The 23,831-nt window shown below is 50.1% G+C and overlaps 1 protein-coding gene across 5 annotated transcripts in view; it reads left to right on the top strand.

Moving 5' to 3' along the window:
- LOC137439684 (cationic amino acid transporter 2) overlaps positions 1 to 23,831 on the top strand; it is a 115,394-nt gene that overhangs the window by 26,727 nt on the left and 64,836 nt on the right. The window contains exon 2 of one of the 5 annotated variants that reach the window (XM_078767902.1): positions 4,729 to 4,779. The exons of the other annotated variants lie outside the window; for them this stretch is intronic. The gene's annotated coding sequence lies outside the window, so the exon portion shown is untranslated. The remainder of the gene's footprint in view (positions 1 to 4,728; positions 4,780 to 23,831) is intronic. 5 annotated transcript variants of the gene reach the window in all.

Below are 23,831 nucleotides of genomic sequence, written 5' to 3' on the forward strand. Positions count from 1 at the left end.
TGGTGCGTGGGATCTCGGCACGGGTAAGCCCCCGTCCCTGCACCGAGTGCCGGACGCATCCAACCGCCGGTACCAAAGAACCCGCATTCATTGCTCGGCTGTACGAAGCCGGGCTGTAGATGTGAATTGGCGCACCGAGAGGATCTAATAAGTAGACGGGTGATGAGGATAGTGTTTTGGCCCCGAAATTAGAAAAAAGGCAAAATTTGATGATTGGTACGGTGATTAGCGGTAAATGGCAAATTTTTGATTTGTTGGATTTGGACGAGCGAAATTGATAGGACCTCCCCGATGTGGTGGGATGGCAAATCCACCATCCCTCACGGCGAAGGGGGGCAAAGGAGCACTAGCTTATGGGGGTTGATGGCAGTGAAAACTAGCCCGGGTGGGTTAGGATATTGTGTGTAGGGATCTAGCGAAGATGACATTAGGTAACGTTAAGGTTAGTTAGTGACAATGACACCCGTAGTGGGGACGCAGGTAGAGTAGAGTGGATGATAATGACGTGGGAGCGCAATAGTTTAAAGGGACGACTGGGAAGCGCAAGTTTCAGAGGGGAGTAGTTAGCTGAGATGATGCCGTGTGTTTGAAGATTGAACAGGTGTGATTGAACAGGTATGATTGCACAGGTGTGCAACTGAACAGGTGTGTGGAGCAGTGTATGAGTGAGTGATGGTGATGTGTGTTGTGTTGACCAACTGGTCCAGGAAGAGGAGGAGGGTGCAGGTGGCACCAGGTATGATTGCACAGGTGTGCAACGACAGGTGAATGGAGGACAGGTGTATGGAATAAATGGTATGGAGTATTGGAATGGATGGTCGTGGAGTGAGTATGGTGGAAATTGTGGAGTGGAGTGGATGGTGCGAAGGTGTGAATGGGGGAAGAGTGGACCCCTTTCACGAGTACCCGGGGCGGGTAGTGTAAGTGTTAGGTAGAGGGTATAGGTAAATTGTGGTTGGATATTGGCATTTGTGGTGCGGATGCAGAATGGTATTGTGGATGGGTGCATTAGTGTTGTGGAAATGGCTGGGTGTGTAGCCTGTTAGTGTGTGTAGTTGGTTTGGGCACTCCACCACTGTGAGGATGTCGGCCAGGTGAGGCCGCAGGTGGGCTCTGGGAGCCGTTAGTGTCAGTGGGTGCCTGAGGATCCCGGGTGTGGATCGGGCAGCCCGTGCCAGAGAGGGCACTGAGGGGGTGAGAGTGCGAGAGGGCCTTCCCCAGTTAGTTAGGTTAGGGTGAGGAGCAGGTAAGCTCGGGTGGCAACTACAGTGGTGGAGGTGTGCAGGTGGGTAGACCTGCTGGGAGAGCTACACGTCACAGCCCAGAAATTGTGCGAGGGCACCGGGAGATGAATCGGGGGAGTGAAACCCCAAATTGAGAAGCACCACAGTTTGGTCAATGGGAATTGGTTTTTAGAACCCATAGTGTAAGTTGGCCAATGGATTGGCAGGGAAAGACCCCGGGTAATGTAAAGTTGTTAAAGTCATTTAGGAAATAGTTAGGATTGATGAACCTGTTGCACCATACGCAGCCACTTACCTGAGGTGGTGATGATGACTCCACACCTGTGTTCCTTTGTTCTGTGTTGCAGGAAAGGAGAATTGCTGTGTGGATTTGTGAGACGCATCATGACGTGGGTGTGACATTGTGCTTGATGTTCCATCTCTTCCTCCTTATGAGGATTGATGATGAATTGGGTGATGGCAAATTTTGGTTAGAGGGATTGTGGTGACGAATTTGGTATTGGAGAAATATGGGGAGACGAGACATTAGCGACGAATTTGTAAATGTGTAGATTTTTGTACATATGGGGTAAGGGCAAGGGTAGTGTAGGTGACAGGGGGGTGACGTACGGTAGGGACGAGCTTTCTCATTTCGCTCTCCGTACGCATTTCGCCTTGCATTGCCTTATTGACGTGTACCCTTGTGACCTTAACCCTCGCTCATTTCTCTTGTCCCCCTTTTGTCTCCCACATGACCTGTGCGCCATGGGGCGCCGAGGGGAGCGTGCGTGAGTCGGCCATTGTGCGCCCGGAACTCTCAGAACCAGCTGTCTGCATCGATGCACCACATTAAGGACCACATGCCTGTGGCCGAGCACCACTGATGGACCCCATGGGTTGGGGCATGGCCCCTCTGCTGGAACCGGCCATGAGGGCCTGAAATCTTGCTGGCGGACCTTGGCCACAGGGCACCGATGCCCCACAGGTGAACCACACGTAGTCGGCCCTGTGGGCCATAAATAAAGAAAATAAAATGGACACGTTGGGCACACTTTATTGCAAATAGGCCGCCAGTAAGAAAATGAAAGAAAGACAACATCTGGAAGAACAAATAATAATAACCAGCAGAGGGAGCCGAAGAGCAAGAGGCACCTGCAGAGTTAGGGGTTGTTGATTTATTTTTTATTGTTGAACATTGATGAACAATGGTGACTGCACCGATTGGTGCTTGGGTGTGTATTGGTGCGTTTTTGGGTGCTTTCATGGTGCATTGATGCAGAGCAGACTGTCTCCCCCCCAGAAAGAACAATCACAGGTCCTGGGTTAGTTTTGTAAATAAAAATAGCGTCATTGTAAATAATGCTTCCCACCGTCAGTGTATAGTTTGAAGACCATTCCGCAATTCGGTTAACTGTGGGCGTAAGTCTGTTAGGCAGGGTGCAATGGAGCAGCGGGACACATTTATTTATGTTTTAAAACTGTCGCACTCAGGGTCAGGTTAAAAGTAAAGGGAACTACACCTACGTGTCACACTAAATAAAAGTTGTAGGCTCGGGACGTGCCTAAGAGGAGGAGGGTGCAGTGTTGCGGATATGAGGACTGTATATTTTTTTGATTGTGTGCTTTATTATTATTATTATTGTTTATTCTGCGCCCCCTGCCTCCGGAGCTGTGTAAAGGTAAAAGGGCATCCCATAATTAGTCCACAAGCATACACGTCAGCCAATAATAGAATACCCCTGTTCGATAGTTATATCTTATTCTGTGTTTTAGGGTAAGGCTGTGTCTCCCATTAATTGAAGTACTCCATTGCACCAGTGAAAGAGAATATATCCCCTTTCATTCCCATCCCCAAAATCTCCATTTCCTTTCACATCCCCTTTCGTCATTGCCAAGCCTCGATTGCCAATTACATCCCCTCCAAAACCACCATTGAACATGTGCTCAGGTCGGGGAAGAGGGGCGTGCCCGCCCGTCGTCATCAAGGGCGGAGCCAGAGGGTCGCGTGACCAACCAGGGCCGAGGTGAGCACACCGATGGGCGTGTCCTGAAGGCCAGCGGCTTGATCGCCGGAGGCGCTATAAAGGCGCGCGCGCAAGAAGCGTGTGGTCGTCGGTGGTGAGGAGTGAGTGGACCAAGAGAGAGAAAGAGTGGTTGGACCAAGAAAGAGAAAGAGTGGTTGGACCAGGAGAGAAAGAGTGGTTGGACAGGGAGACGTGCAAGAGTGTTGTTGAGTTGAGGGTTTGGACCAGACGAGTCAGACGAGTCCTGGCAAAGCAAGCAGCGGCCACAGCAGCAACAACACCCAACAGCCGCTTGGGGCCTGGACGGCGGTTTTGAGCAGGGCCGCGAAGGAACGGCGGCTGCTAAACGCGCCGATCGTGCTGCAGGACCCCCTTGGACCTTCCTCTCCCTCCAGCCATCCACCTCCTGCCTTTCCACCCTTCTTGTGTACGTGAGTTTGTTCTGTGTGTCTTGTCCCTGGGTATTTAATTAAGTCTGTATAGCTAGTATTTGTACTGTGTCACCTGCGTCTTATGTATTGTAAATAAACGTGACTGCTTTCTTTTTGCTTGTGTGTATAATAAATCCAATTACTCTTCTGTCCGTCTTCTCGTCTTATTCCTTTTCCTCTTTGCATTTCGTCGTTTTAGTCTTTTCCAGATTGGGCAGCTGCGGTGCGATACGGCCAAAGTTCTGGGTGAATCGGGTGAGTCGGGGAACAACTGTTCGGTCGCGGAGCCTTCGCTCGGCAAATAACATCTAAACCGCGATCAGTAACAATATATACCCCCCCTCCCCCCTACCCTTCCCCCTCCCATCCCCCCTCCCCCTCCCATCCCTCACCCTCCACCCCCTCCCCCCTTCCCCTTTCCCCCTCCCCCCTCCCCTCCCCCCTCCCATCCCCCCCACCCATCCCCCCTCCCCCTCCCCCTTTTAGTCTTCCCCCTCCCCCTCCCCCCTTCCCCTCCCCTCCCACCGCTTCCCCTCCCCTTTCCCCCTCCCACCCCTTCCCATCCTTCACCCTCCCCACCCCCCCCTCTTCTCCCCTCTCCCCTCCCCTCTCCCACCCCTTCCCATCCCTCACCCTCCCCATCCCCCCCTCTTCTCCCCTCTCCCCCTCCCCCTCTTCTCCTCCCCCTCCCCCTCTTCTCCCCTCTCCCCCTCCCCCTCCCCCTCTTCTCCCCTCCCCCCCTCTTCTCCCCTCCCCCCCCTCTTCTCCCCTCCCCCCCGTTCCCCTCCCCCCTCCCCCCCATTCCCCTCCCCTCCCCTCCCCCTTCCCCTCCCCCGCCCGGCAATGCCGGGTACTTCTGCTAGTATATATATACAGATAGATGACTGTACGTGTGTTGTGTTGTTATGATTCACACCAATCAGAATACACACATTTATTTTGGCCAATTTTTTTTGTAATATACGTAACATTACATTTTTATGAACAATTGAAGTGGAAGATTAAATTTGAAAAAAATTGTACGCCGCTCCTTTCCTATGCCATCTCCAGGTGCTGCATGATGTCATCTTGGGGCCCGGCGATGATGCGCGCTGAAAGGGAGTACTTAGTTTTCACTACGGTTTCTTGTTTTCTTGTTTGTTTGTTTGTCCAGGCGATATCTCAGCCATCCTTTGAGCTAGGGAACTGAAATTTCAGCACAATAGTCAGCAAGTGCTTTGGCAAAAACGGTACTCTTTGTTTTTTGATCAATCAATTAATTGAAAGGCATCCGGCGGCCGGCCATAAAAAAAAACATTGCCTCAAACAGGGAACCATGAGCTCATGGGGCCCGCAAGGCCAACCCCCGCTCTCATGGGGAAAATGACCTTAAAACGATCATTCATTCATTCATTCATTCATTCAATTAAGTACATATTTAATTCCTTTCTCATCTGGGCAATATCTCAGGCACCTTTTGAGCTAGGGAGCTGATATTTGGACACAATTGTGACTAAGTGATGTGGCTATAAAGGATATTTTTGATATATTGATTAATCAATTCATCGATTTATTATTTATTGGTTAATCCAATTAACCAATAGAAGGAAGCGACTTCGACCTCTGCACGGCAGCAAATTTAAAGTATTTTTTCCATTCGTGTCTTCGTCAAATTTCTACTCGTTATTTTATTGTGCATGTGTTGCAGTGTGTTTTCTGGTTGGTGTTGATTTGCAATTCATGCAAACTTTTGTATAATTAATCGTTTTCTGTTCCCACCACGTGCGCGGCCTGGTTTCTCTCGGCTTCTCTCCCCCCATCGGTGTTTTGTGAATTTAAGTTCTTGCCTTCTCTGTATTGCTTATTTCTTGGATTTTCTCTTCTCCCCCTAACTTCCTCGAACATCGACCACTTGTCTAACGTTTAAAATACCGTCTGGCAAATACCGTAATAAATCGTGTTCTGCTCCTCGTGTGCGGCCTTGTACCCCCTTAGGTGTTTGTTAACTTAAGTCCCCTACTTCGTGTTTTGCTTGGCTCTTAGATTTTTCCCTTCTACCCCGAACATAATAGTCTTTGTCTAACGTTTTAAATCCCCAACCCCCAACACCCCCCACCCCCCCAAAAAAACCAAAAACAGTTATTTACCTTTCTCCACGTGTGCTGTTGTCTCATCCTGTACTTCTGTCCAGGTGTGCTGTTCGCCCCGCCCCCATTATCTCCTTGCCATCCACCTTTTGCCCTGTTCACATGACTCGTGGTTGTCCCCCTCGGCCCTCCCCCCATTGGTATTTTGTGCATATAAGATTGTTCACGGTTCTGTTTAAATATTATTTAAATATGTTTAAACTTTCCCCTTTAGTGTTTTATTCAGTGGTATATTACAACACGCTGTTTTTCTTCCTTTTTAAAAGGCTTTTTTCAATTTCCTCTCCAACTCATTACAATTCAAAAAAAATAAATTCAATCTCTTATACTTCTCCCTCACTACATGTTCTAAATTCACATTCATTCCACCCCTCCTCCATCGTTCTTAATCGGATTGCTAACTTGAAAATCACAATAAACCCAATTTGTTATCAATGTTCGTCTTTCATTAATCATCCACTTTCTAAACTCCCCTCTTGCCCCTCCCCTCCAAATCCCCCCCCCGTTGCCGCTTACACTCCTAAACTCCCCCCTTACCCATTCCACTCCTAAACTCCCCGCCTTGCCCCTCCCACTCCTAAACTCCCCGCCTTGCCCTTCCCTCCTCCTAAACTCCCCGCCTTGCACCTCCCCTCCAAATCCGCCCCCTCTTACCCCTCTCCACTCCTAAACTCCCCCCTTGCGCCCCTCCATCTCCTAAACTCCCCCCTTGCCCCTCCCCTTCCTAAACTCCCCCTCACTCCTCCCCTTCAAAACTCCACCCCAACCCCTCCCATTCAAATCTCCCCCGCATACCATTCCTCTCCAAATCTCCCTCCTCCCCCTCCTCCTCAAAGCTGCCTCCTCCTCCACTTTGTCTCCCTTCTATCTCATACCTCCACCTCCCCCAACCTTCTACTTTCCTCTGCCCCCCCCCCTCAAACAACCCCTCACTGTGCCTCATCCCTTCACCATCAAACCTTTCGTTCTCCTCGTCCTTCCCTTTCTTGTAACTCTTCTGTAATCTCTGACACACTATCAACTGCTCTCCCTACCTCCCCCTCTCATCCTTCATCTTACCCCTACCCCTCCCCTCCCCTCCCCTGTACCCGATGCTCCCCCTCTCTCTTCATAAACGGTATGGACCTCAAACATCCGGGGCCTTTGCTCAAACCTGACTGATCTCTCCATACAGGTTGCTTCTGACAATCCAGACTTGATCTGCTAAACAGAAACTTTCCTCCTTCAAGATGTCTCTGATTCCTTAATATCTCTTCCTGGTTACTCCCTCCTCCATTATGATAGACCTGAGCCTCGTCCTGGTGGTGGGGTGTCTATCTTTATGAAAAACTCTCTTCCTCACTCTCCTTGCACTGCCCTCTCTCCACCTCACCCCCAGGAGTACCTCTGGCTACGGCTTCCCCTTCGCTCCCACCTCTTGTTCATATGTGTGTTGTACCGTCCTCCAAACAGTGATGACTCCATTTACATTTCACTGTCTGAAAACATGGACCAACTTCTATCCACTCATCCCAACTCTCTCTTCCTCATATGTGGTGAGTTCAACTGTCATCATGCCAGCTGGTTGGGTGTGGGTTCCTCTCTCACCAGCCATGGCACCTCAGCAAAGGACTTCTGCGACTCACTGGGATTGACACAATCTGTCAATTTCCCGACCCGGATCTCAGCCAATGGTGTATCTTCTATTCTAGACTTGGTTATGACAAACTTCCCTGCTAATGTCTGCTGCTCTTCTTCTGCTCCAATCGGTTCTTCGGATCATGTGCTTGTTAAAGTGGACATCTCTCTGGCCATTCTCAGAGAGCCTCCTCAGCGTCGACGAGTCTGGCATTTCACTCAGGCCAACTGGCACGGTCTTCAAGCAGCCATCAATCATCTGGACTGGTCTCCCATCTCCACTGCCTCTGACATCAATTCATCCTGGGAATTCTTCCAAAGCAACCTTACCTCAAATGGCTACACAGTTGACACCGCACGTAACAAAGCCGAATGCCTCAACTCTGTGTTTGCCTCAAAATCTATGTCCCAAACCCATCTTTCTCTGTTCCCACCTTACCCAGTCGAACCGAACTGCTCCTGGACTATGTGTCCTCTCCTGACAAGGTGGAGAAGTTTTTGTCAAACCTCGACTCTGATTCTGCAACTGGACCAGACGGCATCAGCCCACGGGTCATAAAAGCCTGCTTGGCCGCTCTATCTCACCCCCTCTCTGTTCTTTTCACCCTCTCTTTTGCTCAAGGTCACCTGCCAGCATCCTGAAAATCAGCAAACATTCCCGCTTTACACAAAAAAGGTGCAAAAACAGATCCTTGCAACTACAGACCAATCAGCCTGCTCCCAATTATCAGCAAAGTCATTCAGATATCAAATCCTTCCTCTTCTCCAATGGCTTGATCTCCGATCATCAATTTGGATTCAGACCAGGTCATTCTACTCTGGACATGCTGCTTCTGCTGTCTCAACAATGGATGGAGGTCCTCAATACCAAACAGGAAATCAGAGCTGTCTCCCTTGACATATCACGTGCCTTCGATACGGTCTGGCACCCAGCTCTGCTCACCAAACTCTCCTCCTATGGTATCCATGGCAATCTCCACGCATGGCTTGCGGACTTCCTCTCTTGTCATAGTCAACGTGTGGCCCTGAATGGGTTTTTCTCATCTCCCCTTCCTGTTCAGGCTGGAGTTCCCCAAGGCAGTGTTCTGGGCCCTGTGCTTTTTCTGGTCTTTATCAATGATCTCTCCGACTCTCTGGAAAATCCTCTCTATCTCTTTACTGATGACTCCACTCTCTGCCGCTCCATTTCTCTTCCCGCAGATCGGCAGTCTGCAGCCTCCTCACTCTCTGAAGACCTGGACAAAATCACAGACTGGTCAAACAAGTGGAACATGTCTTTCAATCCTGACAAATCTCACGCTCTTACTATGTCTCTCCGAAAAGATCGACTGGACAACCCTCCCATCTACTTTCTCAACAATCCTCTCCAAGAAGTTCTGTCGCTCAAGCTTTTCGGTCTCACTATCTGCCATGATCTTTCTTGGGAAAACCATATTTCCAAGCTGGCCTCCAAAGCCAGTCGCCGACTGGGCATCCTCCGTCGTGCGAAGTCCTTCCTAGGCACACCTGAGCTCCTCACCACATACAAGGCTTTCATCCGCATCTCAATGGAATACTGTTCTCCCCTATGGGCCGGTGCTCCTTCCTCACACCTAGCTCGGCTTCACGCTGTTGAAACCAAAGCTTTCAGAATCATTGGAATCTCCCGTGATGAAGCTATCTCCGAGGGCCTTTCACTCACTCACCGCAGGCAGGTAGGTGGTCTTTCTGTCTTCTACTGACTCCTCTCCGGCCTTGCTCCCCCAGCTCTCTCTGTGCTTTGTCCCCCAAATATTCCTACAGTTCGCACAAGGTCTGCCAGCAACCCTCTGATGGTTAAACTGCCGAAATCTCGGCTCTCTGCTCACCTTCACTCTTTCAATCCTCTTTTCTCCCGCCTCTGGAACAAACTCCCACACTCCCTTCAATCCCACTCCTCCCTCCAGGTCTTTAAAACAGCTGTTCACCACCATCTCTTATCTTCCCCCATCCAAAACCTTGATCTTTTCTACCCCCGCTAATTCACCCCAGATCCACCTTGTTTGAAATCCCAACTTCTTTCCTGGAAGTCCTGGCAGTGTCCATATGTTTTATACCTCTCCCACCCCCCCCCTTCCCATGCCTCTCCCCACCCCCCCCCCACCAAAGCCCTCTCCCTCCCACAGATCTCTCAATGTCCCTGCTCTCAAATGTTGTGTTTGTGTCCTTCCCCCTCTCTCCCCATAATGTCTACCGCTCCCCATGTTATATATTTTATGTGTCGGTTTGTCTTTCTGTGTGATTAATGTTCGCTCTTTCACGAGCCTCGATCTTGTATACAAAAAAAATAAAAAAATAAATTTTTATTTATTTATTTATTTATTAATGACTTTGTGGAGCTATGCTCGCACGATAAAGCCGGACAAAATGGACGACACCAGGAACGAAGTTTCACTGAGCTATTTATTCTAGCTCAACTCAAAATAACTCAAAAGCACTGAATAGCCCGTTAACACGGGCGGCAATTTATAGTAAAAATTCACCACACAAAAGCCACGCTTCTCAGGCGGGGCGTGGTATGCAAATAAGTCAGACACGCCTCTCAACGGGGCGTGGTATGCAAATCGAGAGTCCGCCCGGGCAAGGCAAGTCCGGACACGTCCGGGCGAGTCCGGGCAAGTAACCGCCCACGTAACCGCCCGCCGGTTACGTCATCGGCCGGTGCAAGGTGATTGTGTCATGCTTCCGGTAACCGCTACATGCGCCCGCCCTCCCCCCCCCCCAGAATTAACTTGCACCGAGAGAGTCAGTTTGAGGGGGGTCTTGATGACCCGGCCGAAACGACCCCTGGCGATTCGTTTGGGGGTGGTAGGTGGCATGGCGGTGGATGGTCGGGCGGGGGGCCTGGTTGATGGGGGACGGCCCTGTCGTGGAGGAAGGGCCAACCGTGGAGGTTGGTCGAGGTCCAAATGGGCCGGCTTGAGGTGGTCCACGGAGATGCGGTCCGGTTGGCCGCCGATATCAATGATGAATGACTTGTCGTCCCTCTTCAGGACCCGGAAAGGTCCATCGTACGGCGGCCAGAGCAGTCCCCGGTGTGCGTCGTTCCCGATAAAAACGTACTCCGCAGTGCGAAGTGCTGGGGGGATGTGGGGTTGGGGGCAGCCGTGGTGGGACGTGGGCACGGGGGCAAATCTCCTGGCGGCCTCCTGGAGGACCGAGCGTTGGCGAGCCGCGGACCAGGGGCCGGTGGCGTCAGGGATGAACTCGCCCGGCACGCGCAGTGGCTGGCCGTAGACCAGCTCGGCGGTGGAGGCCTGGAGGTCCTCTTTAGGGGCCATTCGGAGGCCCAATAGGACCCACGGGAGCCTGTCGGCCCAACCGTCGTCCTGGAGGCTGGCCCTGAGAGCGGCCTTCATCGAGCGGTGGAACCGCTCGCACAAGCCATTGGCTTGGGGGTGGTAGGCCGTGGTGCAGTGTAGCTTGACCCCCAAGGCCTGGGCGACCGCGCCCCAAAGCTCGGAGGTGAATTGCGGGCCTCTGTCGGAGGACATGTCCGAGGGGGCGCCGAAACGGGCAATCCAGGTGCCAATGAAGGCCTGCGCCATGTCAGCGGATGTTGTTGATGCCAGCGGGACGGCCTCCGGCTACCTGGTGGTCCTGTCCGCCATCGTGAGGAGGTGGGTGAAGCCCCGCGCGGAGGGAAGGGGTCCCACCAGGTCCACATTGACGTGGTCGAAGCGCCGCGCGGGCACGTCGAATGGTGCCAACGGGGCCTGGGTGTGCCGGTGGACCTTCGCGCGCTGGCAGGCGACACAGGCATTGGCCGAGTCGTGGACGTCCTTACGGAGGCTGTGCCAGACGAACTTTGCTGCCACGAGCTTCTGCGACGCTTTCCGGCCCGGGTGGGAAAGGCTGTGGAGGGCGTCAAAAATGTGCCGCTGCCATCCGGTGGGCACGATGGGGCGTGGTTGGCCCAGGGAAACGTCACACAGGAGAACTGTGCCTGTGTCCTCGAAGGGGACGTCGGCCAACCGCAGGGCTGTGTCCGCTGTCCGGAGGGCTTGCACCGTGGGGTCGGCGGTCTCGTCGGCCGCCATGCGAGAGAAGTCCACACCGAGGTGGACGGCGTTCGTGCCGGACCGGGAGAGGCAATCGGCCACAGCGTTGTCCTTGCCCGCGACGTGCCGGATGTCCGTCGTAAATTCAGACACGGCGGAGAGGTGGCGCTGCTGGCGGGCCGACCACGGCTCTGCAACCTTGGCCATGGCGAAGACCAGGGTTTTGTGGTCCACAAATGCCGTGAACGGGTGGCCCTCTAAAAGATGGCGGAAGGCCGAGGAGCTCGCGGTCGAAAGCGCTATACGTGCGCTCGTTAGGGTGAAGCTGCCGGCTGAAGAAGGCCAGTGGTTGCCAAGCCCCGTTCACCCACTGTTCATGCACGGCACCCACCGCGTAGTCGGAAGCGTCCGTGGTGAGGGCGATGGGTGCGTCGAGCGCCGGGTGTGCCAGCATGGTCGCGTTGGCGAGGGCCAGCTTAGCGCCCGTGAACGCCGCGTCCATCTCTTTGGTCCCGGCGATGTCGTGCTTAGCCGGCTTGCCCCGGCGGGCTTCGTACAGGGGGCGCATGAGTTGGGCGGCGCGAGGCACGAACCGGTGGTAGAAATTTACCATCCCCAAAAATTCCTGTAGGGCCTTGATGGAGCGGGGGCACGGGAAACCTGTGACTGCCTCCACCTTGGTAGGCAGCGGGACGGCCCCCCGCTTCGTGACGCGGTGCCCCAGGAAGCCGACGGCCGTTACGCCAAACTGGCATTTCGCCGGGTTGATGATGAAGCCGTGCTGGCCGAGGCGGTCAAAAAGCATGCGCAGGTGGATGAGGTGCTCCGCCCGGGAAGTACTGGCGACGAGAATGTCGTCCAAGTCGACGAAAAGGAAGGTGAGGTCGCGCAGCACGCTGTGCATCAGCCGATGAAAGGCCTGGGCCGCGTTCTTAAGGCCGAACAGCATGCGAAGGAACTCGAAGAGGCCAAAAGGTGTAATTACCGCTGTCTTCGGCACGTCGGCCGGCCGGACGGGTACCTGGTGGTAGCCCCGAATGAGGTAGACCTTGGAAAAGATCACCCGCCCCACCAAACGGGCGGAAACGTCCTGTATGTGTAGTATCGGGTACCGGTCGGGGGTGGTGGCGTCGTTGAGGCGGCGGTAATCGCCGCATGGTTGCCATCTGCCACCCGGTTTGGGCACGATGTGCAGGGGCGAGGCCCACACGCTATTCGAGCGCTGCACAATGCCCAATCGCTCCAGTGCGTCAAATTCCGCCTTCGCCACGGCGAGTTTGGTCGGGTCGAGGCGACGAGCCCTGGCATAGACCGGTGGACCTGTGGTCGGGATGTGGTGTTCGATGCCGTGTTTGACGGCGACAGCCGAAAACGTCGGCTGCGTGAGGGCGGGAAACTCGGCGCGGAGGCGGGTGAAATCGTCCATGGCCGGGAGCGCAGGCTAGCTTGGTTGGTGCGGAGCCGCTCAATGAGCAAGCGAGCGAGCTGAAGGTCTCTGCGTTGATGAGCCGACGCCATTTGACGTCCACGAAAAGCCCATGCGCGCACAGAAAATCTGCACCCAGCAAGGCCATGGGCATGTTCGCCATGATGAAGTCCCACCTGAAGCGCTGGCCCCCAAAGCAGAATGCGATGCTGCGCAAATCGAAGGTGCGGATGGAGGAGCCATTTGCGGCGACCAAGGCGGGGCCGTAAAGCGCGGCCTGTTTGTCCTGCACCGAGGCGGGTATCATGCTCAGCTGAGCGCCGGTGTCGCAAAAAAGCGCCGCCCGGACGCTGTGTCCGTAATAAACAGAAGGCTGCCTGAATGGCCGACGCTCATGGCAGGCAGCGAGTGCCGGCCTGGTCGTTTCCCGACCTGCCGAAAGTGCACGGTGGGCAGCACGTTCTGGCCTTCTGCCCGAACCTGGCGTGGTAGTAGCACATGGTCCGCTCTGGTGGTGGCTCCGGCGGTCGCGTCGGGTTCGGTCGACGGGGCGTCGTGGCGGCCGCCGCCACCAGTGGCGCTAACTCGGCCGGTGGTGGCACCGGTTGTGGCGCGGGCGTTGCCTTGGTCGGCCCAGGGTTCCAGGCGGCCGCTCCGACGTGTCGCCTGGCCGAGAAAAATTTATCGGCCTCCTTGGCCAGGGCGCGAGGATCCGTGATGGGCGAATTAGCCAAAGCTAATCGTACCTGCCCGGGTAGCTGCCGGAGGAACAGCTCGCGGAAGAGGAAATCTGGGCTGTGGTCATCGAGTAGAGCAAGCATGTGGTCCATGCGTTCGGATGGATGGGCCTCACCTAGCTCCGGGAGGTCGAGCAGTTGTCGCGCGCGTTCGGTCTCCGTGAGTCCAAACGCACCGAGGAGTAGGCCTTTGAGCGCGCCGTATTTGTCGGCGTTCGGCGGGTTCTGTAGGAAGCTCAGGACTTGGGCAGCGGTGGAGGCGTTGAGCGTGGAGACCACATGGTGGTAGCGCGTCGAGTCCTCCATAATGTTCCGCAGGGCGAATTGAGAATCCGCTTGGGCGAACCAGACGGCTGCGTGCGAATCCCAAAAGCCAGGGAGCTTCAAAGCTACAGATGACTCCATCGCCATGTTCTTGAAAAGGGGTCACCAATTGTGGAGCTATGCTCGCACGATAAAGCCGGACAAAATGGACGACACCAGGAACGAAGTTTCACTGAGCTATTTATTCTAGCTCAACTCGAAAGAACTCAAAAGCACTCAATAGCCCGTTAACACGGGCGGCAATTTATATCAAAAGTTCACCACACAAAAGCCACGCCTCTCAGGCGGGGCGTGGTATGCAATTCGAGAGTCCGCCCGGGCAAGGCAAGTCCCGACACGTCCGGGCGAGTCCGGGCAAGTAACCGCCCGCCGGTTACGTCATCGGCCGGTGCAAGGTGATTGTGTCATGCTTTCGGTAACCGCTACAACTCCGTTAATTAATTATCAAAAAGTTACAGTTTCAGATGAAACACTGGTGGTTGAGGTATGCTGTCAGCCAATTGATTGAGAAATTATTGTGTGATCGATATTTATTGATTTTGATTATGCAATTAATCAGTCAATTATTGTAAACCTCTCCCTCCTGATACCGTCTCTGTGTGCTGCACGGAGGTATCGCCATGTGCCAAAGGTGCCCGGACAATGCCACGCTGGAGGATATTTATTTATTTGGCAAGGGGGCAGTGTACAGTACTTTGGATGTATCTGTACATGTTTGCTTGTTTGTCCGGGCGATATCTCAGCCTTCCTTTGAGTTATGAAGTTGAAATTTCAGCACAATAGTGAGAACGTGCTTTTGCAAAAACGGTATTTTTACTTGCGAAAATCGAAGATTTTTCAAGTATATTTGTTGGTCTTGTGCGTTATTCTGTCTGTTTGTCTGTTTGCTGTTTGTCTGTTTGTCTGTATGTCAGTCGCCTACAGGTCACAATTTTCAACCCATCTTCACGAAACTTCACCAAATGGTAGAGTTGGTGATAAGTAAGAAGTCTATTTTTTGGGGGGTCAAAAGGTCAATCGGTCAAGATAAGCCTAAAGTCACCAACTTTGCCAAATTTCTAAAATCCTCCATTTTCATCCGATTGACTTGAAATTTGAAGAAGATTTACATGTCTGGACACTGAATTCAATCACCAACTATTTTTGAGGTCAACATAGGCCAAAAGGTCAATGTAGGCCAAATTTATAAAATCCTCAATTTTCATCCAATTGACTTGAAATTTTAAGAGGATTTGCATATATTGATGATGAATTCAACCACCAAGTATTTTTGAGGTCAACATAGGCCAAAAGGTCAATGTAGGCCAACTTTCTAAAATCCTCAATTTGCATCCGATTATCTTGTAATGTAAAGAGGATTTGCATATCTGGACACTGAATTCAACCACCAATTATTTTTGAGGTCATCATAGTCCAACAACTTATTTGAGGGATTTTGCAAGTATCGTGCTCCGCACGACATATTTCTTGTTTGTTTTTTGATTAATTAATTAGTTAATTACCTAATTATTAATCGATTAATTATGTACTTATTTATTTCCTTTCTCATCTGGGCAATATCTCGGGCACCTTTTGAGATAGGAAGCTGTTATTTGGACACGACAATGAGCAAGTGATTTTGCTGTAAAGGGTATTTTTGATTTATTGATTAATCGATTGATGAAAGAATTATTTAATTATTTAATTAACAGCTTAATTCGTTTTCAAAAAGTTGCAGATTCAGATGAAACGGTGGTCGTTTAGGTATGGCTATTAGCGAATTGATTAAGAAATTAATTATTTTATGATTATACTTTATTTATTTTAATTGTTAATCACTCATTTATTTTCTTTCTCATCTGGACAATATCTCAGGCTCCTTTTGAGCTCGGAAGCTGATATCCGGACATACCAGTGACCAAGTGATGTGGCTATGAAGGATATTTTTGATTTATTGATTACTCAATTAACCCATTTGTTATTTATTGATTAATCAATTAATTTCTTTTTTCGATTATTGACTTATTTAATTTTCAAAAAGTGACAGCTTTGGATGAAACACTGGTGGTTGAGGTATCCTATTATCCAACTGATTAAGAAATTATTTTACGATTGTTGTTTATTGATTTTAATTACACAATTAATCAATCAATTATTGTCCACCTCTCCATCCCAATACCCTCCCAATAACGACGGTATCACCAGGCGCCAAAGATGCCCCGGCAATGCCACGCTGGAGGATATTTATTTATTTGGCATGGGGGCGGTGTACCTTGAATATATCTGTTCTTGTTTTTTTTGTTTTTTGTTTTCAAAAAAATTCAAAATATAAAATGTGTTGAGGGAGTAGTTCAGTGACATATATATATATATATATATATATATATATATATATATATATACAGTAAAACTTCCTCCAATGCGGGGGATATGTTCTGCGATAACCTCGGGTAGGAGGAATTCGCGTTGGAGGAATCATTAAACGTGTGGGGAAATTGGGGATATGTTCCACTGTTCCAGGGTCCCAAAAAACTGACCCTAAAACAGCCTGTCTTGCCTTTTTTTTTTTTTACATGTTTCTTTGTATGGAATGGTGCAGCATTATTAAATATACATTAAAATAAGTGTTGGTATCATAATAGTACTGTATTATTGCACAAAAAAAAAATTAACCTTATTGTGAGGTGGTTGTTGGAGGTTTGGATGGTGCTGGTGCTGGTGGTGCTGGTGGATTTGCTGGTGGATGGTGTTGAAGTGCTGGTGGAAGGGGTTGAAGTGCTGCTGGTAGCTGTTGAAGTAGGCCGAAAGAATTGTTGTATAGGCACTTGCTTTGCCTTCTGTTTTAACTCCCTGTGAAGTTCTGTGTATGGATTTAAAGCTGACTCTATGACCCAATTGAACTTTAGGCTTCTTTCCACAAAAGGATCTATCCTTTCAGCAATTTATTGGGCAGTTTTTGTTGCCTTGAAGAGCTCCTCCAGCAGTTTGGTGGTTAATTCTGCCTTTTCTGGCTCTTCATCATATTCTGAACTCACACTTCACACAAGTTCTTCAGTGGACAGTTCTTCTCCATGGGACTTCAACAGTTCTTCTACTTCTTCTTCTTCCATGTCATCAAATCCTTCCCCTCCAATATGTTTTGCAAGATCAATGATCCTCTTCACTTCTTCTTTCCGACTCGGGAAACCTCTAAAATCATAGGCAATCCCAGGCCATACCTTTTTCCAGCAACCGCTGAGGGTCTCACTTATCACTTCTTCCCAGGCGTGTTTGCTTATCACAATGGCATCAAAAATGTTGAAACTTTTCCAACAATCACTCACTGTTAGAGCTGAATCTCTCTCCATTATGGACAGGATGTGTGCAAAACCCCTCCTGGTATAGTAAGACTTAAATGTTGCTAGCACACCCTGGTCCATAGGCTTCAACAATGATGTGGTGTTAGGAGGCAGGAATATCACCTTAACATTAGGATGGCACTCAGTTAGGGATGGTGGATGTCCTGGTGCATTATCCAGAATAAGAAGCACCTTGAAAGCCAAGTTTTTCTTTGCCAGATAACCCTTCACCGCATGAATGAGCAGGTTTTCAAACCAGTCTTCAAACATTTGGCAGTAACCCAGGCTTTTTTGTTTGATCTGCAAAAGACTGGCAACATGGACTTCGTCTTGCCTTTCAGAGCTCTGCGGTTCTCTGCTCTGTCGACAAGCATTGGCTTGCATTTGAAGTCCCCAGCAGCATTGCTACAAAAGAGAAGGGTGAAACTGTCTTCTGCAGCTTTAACCCCTGAGGCAGTTCGTTCTTTTTTGGAAATCCAGGTACTATTGGGCATTTTCTTCCAAAATAGACCTGTCTCATCTGCATTGAAGACTTGTTCTGGCAGATAACCTTTCTCCTCTATCAGCTTCTGAACCTCTTTTCGGTATTCTGTAGCTTTTTTTTTTTTTGTATACAAGATCGAGGCTCGTGTAAGAGATAACTAATATCAATCCCCCCCCAAAAAAAAAAACGGACACACAAAACATACAATAAAGGGAACGGGAGACAAGATGGGGAGAGAGAGGGAAGCACACAAGTACAACAGCAGAGGACAGGGACATCGGGAGATCCGTGGGAGGGAGAGGGCTTGGGGGGAGGAGGCATGAGAAGGCGGGGGGGGACCGGGGAGGGTGGGAAAGGTATAAAACACATGGACACTGCTAGAACTTCCAGGAAAGAAAGAAGTCGGGATTTCAAAAAAAAGTGGATCTGGGGTGAATTAACGGGGGTAGAAGAGATCAAGGTTTTGGATGGGGGAAGATAAGAGATGGTGGTGAACAGCTGTTTTAAAGACCTGGAGGGAGGAGTGGGATTGAAGACAGTGTGGGAGTTTGTTCCAGAGGCGGTAGTAAAGAGGAATGGAGGAGTGAAGGTGAGCAGCGAGTCTTGATTTTGGCAATTTCACCAGAAGAGGGATACTGGCAGATCTTGTGCAACCTGTAGGAATATTTGGGGGACAGAGCACAGATAGAGCTGGGGGAGCTAGGCCAGGTAGGAGTCGGTAGAAGACAGAAAGACCACCGATCTGCCTGTGGTGAGTGAGTGAAAGGTCCTCGGAGGTAGCTTCATCGCGGGACATTCCAATGATTCTGAAAGCTTTGGTTTCAACAGCGTGAAGACGAGCTAGGTGTGAGACAGGAGCACCAGCCCAGAGGGGAGAACAGTATTCCATTGAGCTGTGGATGAAAGCCTTGTATGTGGCGAGGAACTCAGGTGTGCCAAGGAAGGACTTCGCATGACGGAGGATGGCCAGTCGGCGACTGGCTTTGGAGGCCAGATTTGAAATGTGGTTTTCCCAGGAAAGATCATGGCACATAGTGAGACCGAAAAGCTTGAGCGACAGAACTTCTTGAAGTGGATTGTTGAGAAAGTAGATGGGAGGGTTGTCCAGTCGATCTTTTCGAAGAGACATAGTAAGAGTGTGAGATTTGTCAGGATTGAAAGACATGTTGGAATGGAGCGGCAGAGAGTGGAGTCATCAGCAAAGAGATAGAGAGGATTTTCAAGAGAGTCAAAGAGATCATTGATGAAGACCAGAAAAAGCACAGGGCCCAGAACACTGCCTTGGGGAACTCCAGCCTGAACAGGAAGGGGAGATGAGAAAAACCCATTCAGGGCCACATGTTGACTATGACAAGAGAGGAAGTCCGCAAGCCATGCGTGGAGATTGCCATGGATACCATAGGAGGAGAGTTTGGTGAGCAAAGCTTGGTGCCAGACCGTATCGAAGGCACGAGATATGTCAAGGGAGACAGCTCTAATTTCCTGTTTGGCACTGAGGAGCTCCATCCATTTTTGAGACAGCAGAAGCAGCATGTCCAGAGTACAGTGACCTGGTCTGAAACCAAATTGATGATGAGAGATCAAGCCATTGGAGAAGAGGAAAGATTTGATATCCGAAGCAATGATGGATTCCATGACTTTGCTGATAATTGGGAGAAGGCTGATTTGTCTATAGTTGGAAGGATCTGTTTTTCCCCTTTTTTTGTGTAAAGCGGTGATGTTGGCTGCTTTCCAAGCTGATGGCAGATGACCTTGAGCAAAAGAGAGGGTGAAGAGAACAGAGAGAGGGAGTGAAAGAGCGGCAGAGCAGGATTTTAGGACCCGTGGGCTGATGCCGTCTGGTCCAGTTGCAGAATCATAGTCGAGGATTGACAGAAACTTCTCCACCTTGTCAGGAGAGAAGAACACAGAGTCCATGAGCAGCTGGGTATGACTGGGTACGGTGGGTACAGAGAGGGATGGGTTTGGGACACAAGATTTTGAGGCAAACACAAAGTTGAGGCATTCGGTTTTTTCACACGCGGAGTCAGCTGTGTAGCCGTTTGAGGTAAGGGGGGGGGGGGGGGATGGAAGGGGAACAAACACCAGAAACAGATTTAACCAGGCACCACCAGGATTTGGAAGAGGGAGACAGGTTTGGGAGTTCAGTCTTGAGAGTGGAGAGATATTATTTCCGGCACTCCTGAGGGTAGACACATACTTTTTCCGGGCTTTGTGAAGGGAAATGAGACTTCCTTCCGTTGGATTTGCCTTCCAGGAGGCGAAGGCAAGTTGTTTCAGGGCAACTGCCTCACCACAAGATTCCATGTACCATAGACGGGAGGATTGTTGAGAAAGTAGACAGTAGGGTTTGCCCGATGTTTCTTTTGGGGAGAGTACGAGATTTGTCATGATTGAAAGACTGGTTGTGTTTGATATTCCAATTGTTTGACCATCTTGTCATTTTGTTAAGGTCTGAAGAGTTGGAAAAGGTTGATACCTGCCTATCTGGAGGATCATTGATGCCCCAGCAGTGAGTGATGTTGTGTGAAAATAGATGAAGAGGATTTTCCAGAGAGTCAGGGAGATTGTTGAGGAAGATTATGAAGAGGATGTTTTTTTTCCTTGTTGATCCCTCCCTCCCACTCACCACCAACAATGTTTGCTCAGAGGAGAGTTTTCAGTTGTCCTTTAAATAATCTAGTGTGTTGTGAAAGATCACAGAGTACTATTTAAAAATACCCTATAACAACTACTACTACTAGTTCAGTTACAACGGCGATTATTCTACCCTTCGTGAACCGGATGGCCAGGGCTGACGTTCAAGTGACAGTGATTTGGACAGGAATTTGGAGGTTGTTCAGGGTGTCGCTGATAGGTCGTGTAGTCTTCATGAAGGACACCACAGGGTCTTTGTCCACAAGCTGATGCTAACATAAGGAATGCCTGGCCCTAACTTCAAGTCGAAGGACGGCATACTCATTGTCGCAATGCCCAGCCTGCAAAACACAAATCCAGCAGTGTATAGATGGGTCGGAAATCAAACCCAGACTACGCAGCTCAAAGGTAAGTCCGATACCTCTGCTCCGTCCTGTTCCACAAGAATAGACAATATTCCATCCCACTTACCCTCGCAGTTATTCTCGTTGTTTGTGTTAATCAAAGGGTGAGCAAACAACTGTAAGTTGCTGTATAAATATCAGGGCATTTTAAAGGAGATGCAAGTATTGTTATTTTTTGCCTCAAACATAGACTTTTATTCACGTTACGTCACTACTTTTGAAATTGTGCATTTGTATCAGCTCTCGATAAAACACGAACAGGTTTTTTATTATTATTCCTGCACATACAGCTCTTTTTGGAGGATGAATTAAGCTGCTTATTTCGGGCCGGTAGGATGGCCTAGAGCAGGGGTTAGCAACCCAAATAACAAGAAGATCCATTTTTTCAATTTCGGTCAAAAGCGCGACATCTGGTTTTGCTTTCTCCCATTGTTGACTTCGCCGTCGCTTTTTATCTTCCTTGCAATAATTCCTATTTTGAGTTTGTTTTCGGGACCCATTCATTATCTCGAGGTCTTTGTCCTCAATTTTATATATATATATATTTTTTTGGATTCTCCTCTTTAGCTTTGGGCTTCAGTTTCCCCTCATGGATTGTTGTATTTGTCCCGCTTTCTTTCTCAATTGTTCCCTTGTGTCATTAGCCTCCATTTCCATGGTGGTGCTTGGTCTTTGTCTGTATGGTCTGATTTCTTCTTTTATGTTGTTTCTCCTTCTTGAATGAGAAGTGCCGCTGCAAAAGCACAGTGTTGATTTTCTTCAAGGGCGTTGATTTTGGTGCCATTCTTCTGAGTCCTCAGTTGGTTCTCCATAGTAGTAATTTTGTCATTTTATTATTTTTCAGTTTATATAGTTGTGGACTTTCCCTGAATGGTATCAATCTTATCTCCTCTATTTTGTTGGCCAACACTTCTTCCAGTCTACTCTACTCATCATCGTCCTTGTCTCCCTCCTCTTCTTTGCTCAATTGTATTCTCTTGTCTTCCTCTTCATTGCCATCTACCATGCCTGCTCTTATTGCTTTTGGCTGTGGAGACGTCATCTGGTTTGGGTTAGTGGGCTGGACTTATTCTCCCTCCAGGTGTAGGTCTGCATCAATCCACTCCACCACACTTGGTCTTTGTCATTGTTCCTTCGGTACTAAGTCGTGGTCCATGCTGTGGCCTCACTGCACAGCCTATATCTGTGCCACCGCAGCCGGGTCCTCCTCCATCCCCCCGTCCACCCGGCGGGAGTGCCCTTAAGTAAGGTGTGTGTGTGTGTGTGTGTGTGTGTGTGTGTGTGTGTGTGTGTGTGTGTGTGTGTCCAGGCAATTGGAAGTGTGTGGAAAAACAATTGGGAACAGGTGCAACAATTACTGAACATAATACGAATACAACACAAATTGTAACCTCTCATAGCAGCACAATCCTCTCTGCACCCTGTTGATGTCGCAGTATGCAGATTGAGGAAACCATCAGAGGACATGAAGGTCGACAAGGAGGCATGGGATCTCCAGGCGATAGATAAAGCCTACTAACGATAAGGCCTACGAGAATACAACATATAAACCCTGCTAACATTACCTCAGCCCTATCTCATTTATCCAGTCTCTGCGACCTCCTTATCTATACTATAAAAGGAGCCGTGTGTGTGTCCGTGTGTCTGTGCTTGCGTCTGTGTATGCTTGCGTGCATGCGAGTTCCACCCATTGGTTGGACAGTTCGCCCGACTCCACCCACAATTGCTATACTATCGCCACCATATTTCTATACTCCGTATAGGTCTGATGTTCATAGGCCTCCTTTGTAAGGCTCATGCTTTCTGATCCTCTCACAGCTTTATCATAACTCAAATTCGATGTCCAATTTCATTTTTCATCATAGATAAGATGGTTTAACACTCGGTTGCAAATAAATGAGAAGAAAATCATCCGGATATTGATGTTTTAAAAGGAAAAAACATTTCTGGCCAGGCGCATTGCAGGGAGGGGAGAGGAGAGAGGAGTGGAAGGGGTGTGAAGGGACGGGAGAGGAGGGAGAAGGGAGTGAAGGGGAGGGAGAGGGGAGGGAGAGGGGAGTGTAGGGGAGGGAGAGGGGAGGGAGAGGGGAGAGGAGGGAGAGGGGAGGGAGAGGGGAGTGAAGGGAGGGAGAGGGGAGTGAAGGGGGAGGGGAGAGGAGAGAGGAGGGGAAGGGGTGTGAAGGGACGGGAGAGGAGAGAGGAGGGAGAAGGGAGTGAAGGGGAGGGAGAGGGGAGGGAGAGGGGAGTGAAGGGGAGGGAGAGGAGGGAGAGGGGAGGGAGAGGGGAGGGAGAGGGGAGTGAAGGGAGGGAGAGGGGAGTGAAGGGGGAGGGGAGAGGAGAGAGGAGGGAAGGGAGATAGAATGAGGGGAGGAAGGGGGACAGAGTTGTTGTTTTGTATGCAGCTGTGGCTGCTGGTTGCATCATTCTCTGGCATGCAGTGCCCCTGTTACCAGTCAGCTGGTACTCATTTTGCCGACCTAGGAAGGATGACAGGCTGAATCAACACACCTGGTGTTAATTTAACGGTCGTGCAGGGAGGGGGAGGATGTGGGGGGGGGGGGGGGGGAGGAAAGGGAAGAGGGGAATGAGTGAGGAGGAGGAAGGGGAATGAGTGAGGGGGAGGGAGGGGAATGAGTGAATGGGAAAGAGGGGGAGATGAGAAATGGAGGGGGAGAGGAGAAAAGGAGGGGGAGAGGAGAGAGTTGGGGTGCAGGGGGAGAGAAAGGTGGAGGAGTGGAGAGAGAGGATAGGAGGGGAGAGAGAGTTGGAGGAGGGGAGAGAGAGAAGAGGGGAGAGTGGGGAGCAGGACAGAGGATGAGTGTGGGAGAGAGAGGGAGAGAAGGGAGAGAGAGGAGGGGACTTGAGTTCCTAAAGTCACATTTTACATTATGTGAAATTTCCACGAGTCCCTGCTCCTGTCCCATTTGGCAGGGGGTATAGCCTATTGCCCTACTCTGTCCGCATCCATTCTTCACTAGAATCTGCTACATTTAAAGGAAATCGCAGATCTACACTTTAAACAGCAGAGAAATACGTTGTAAAATACAGATGTAGTAAACCTT

The sequence above is a fragment of the Myxine glutinosa genome, chromosome 14, assembly GCF_964187855.1.
Source record: "Myxine glutinosa chromosome 14, kmMyxGlut1.1, whole genome shotgun sequence".
Classification (NCBI taxonomy): Eukaryota; Metazoa; Chordata; class Myxini; order Myxiniformes; family Myxinidae; genus Myxine; species Myxine glutinosa.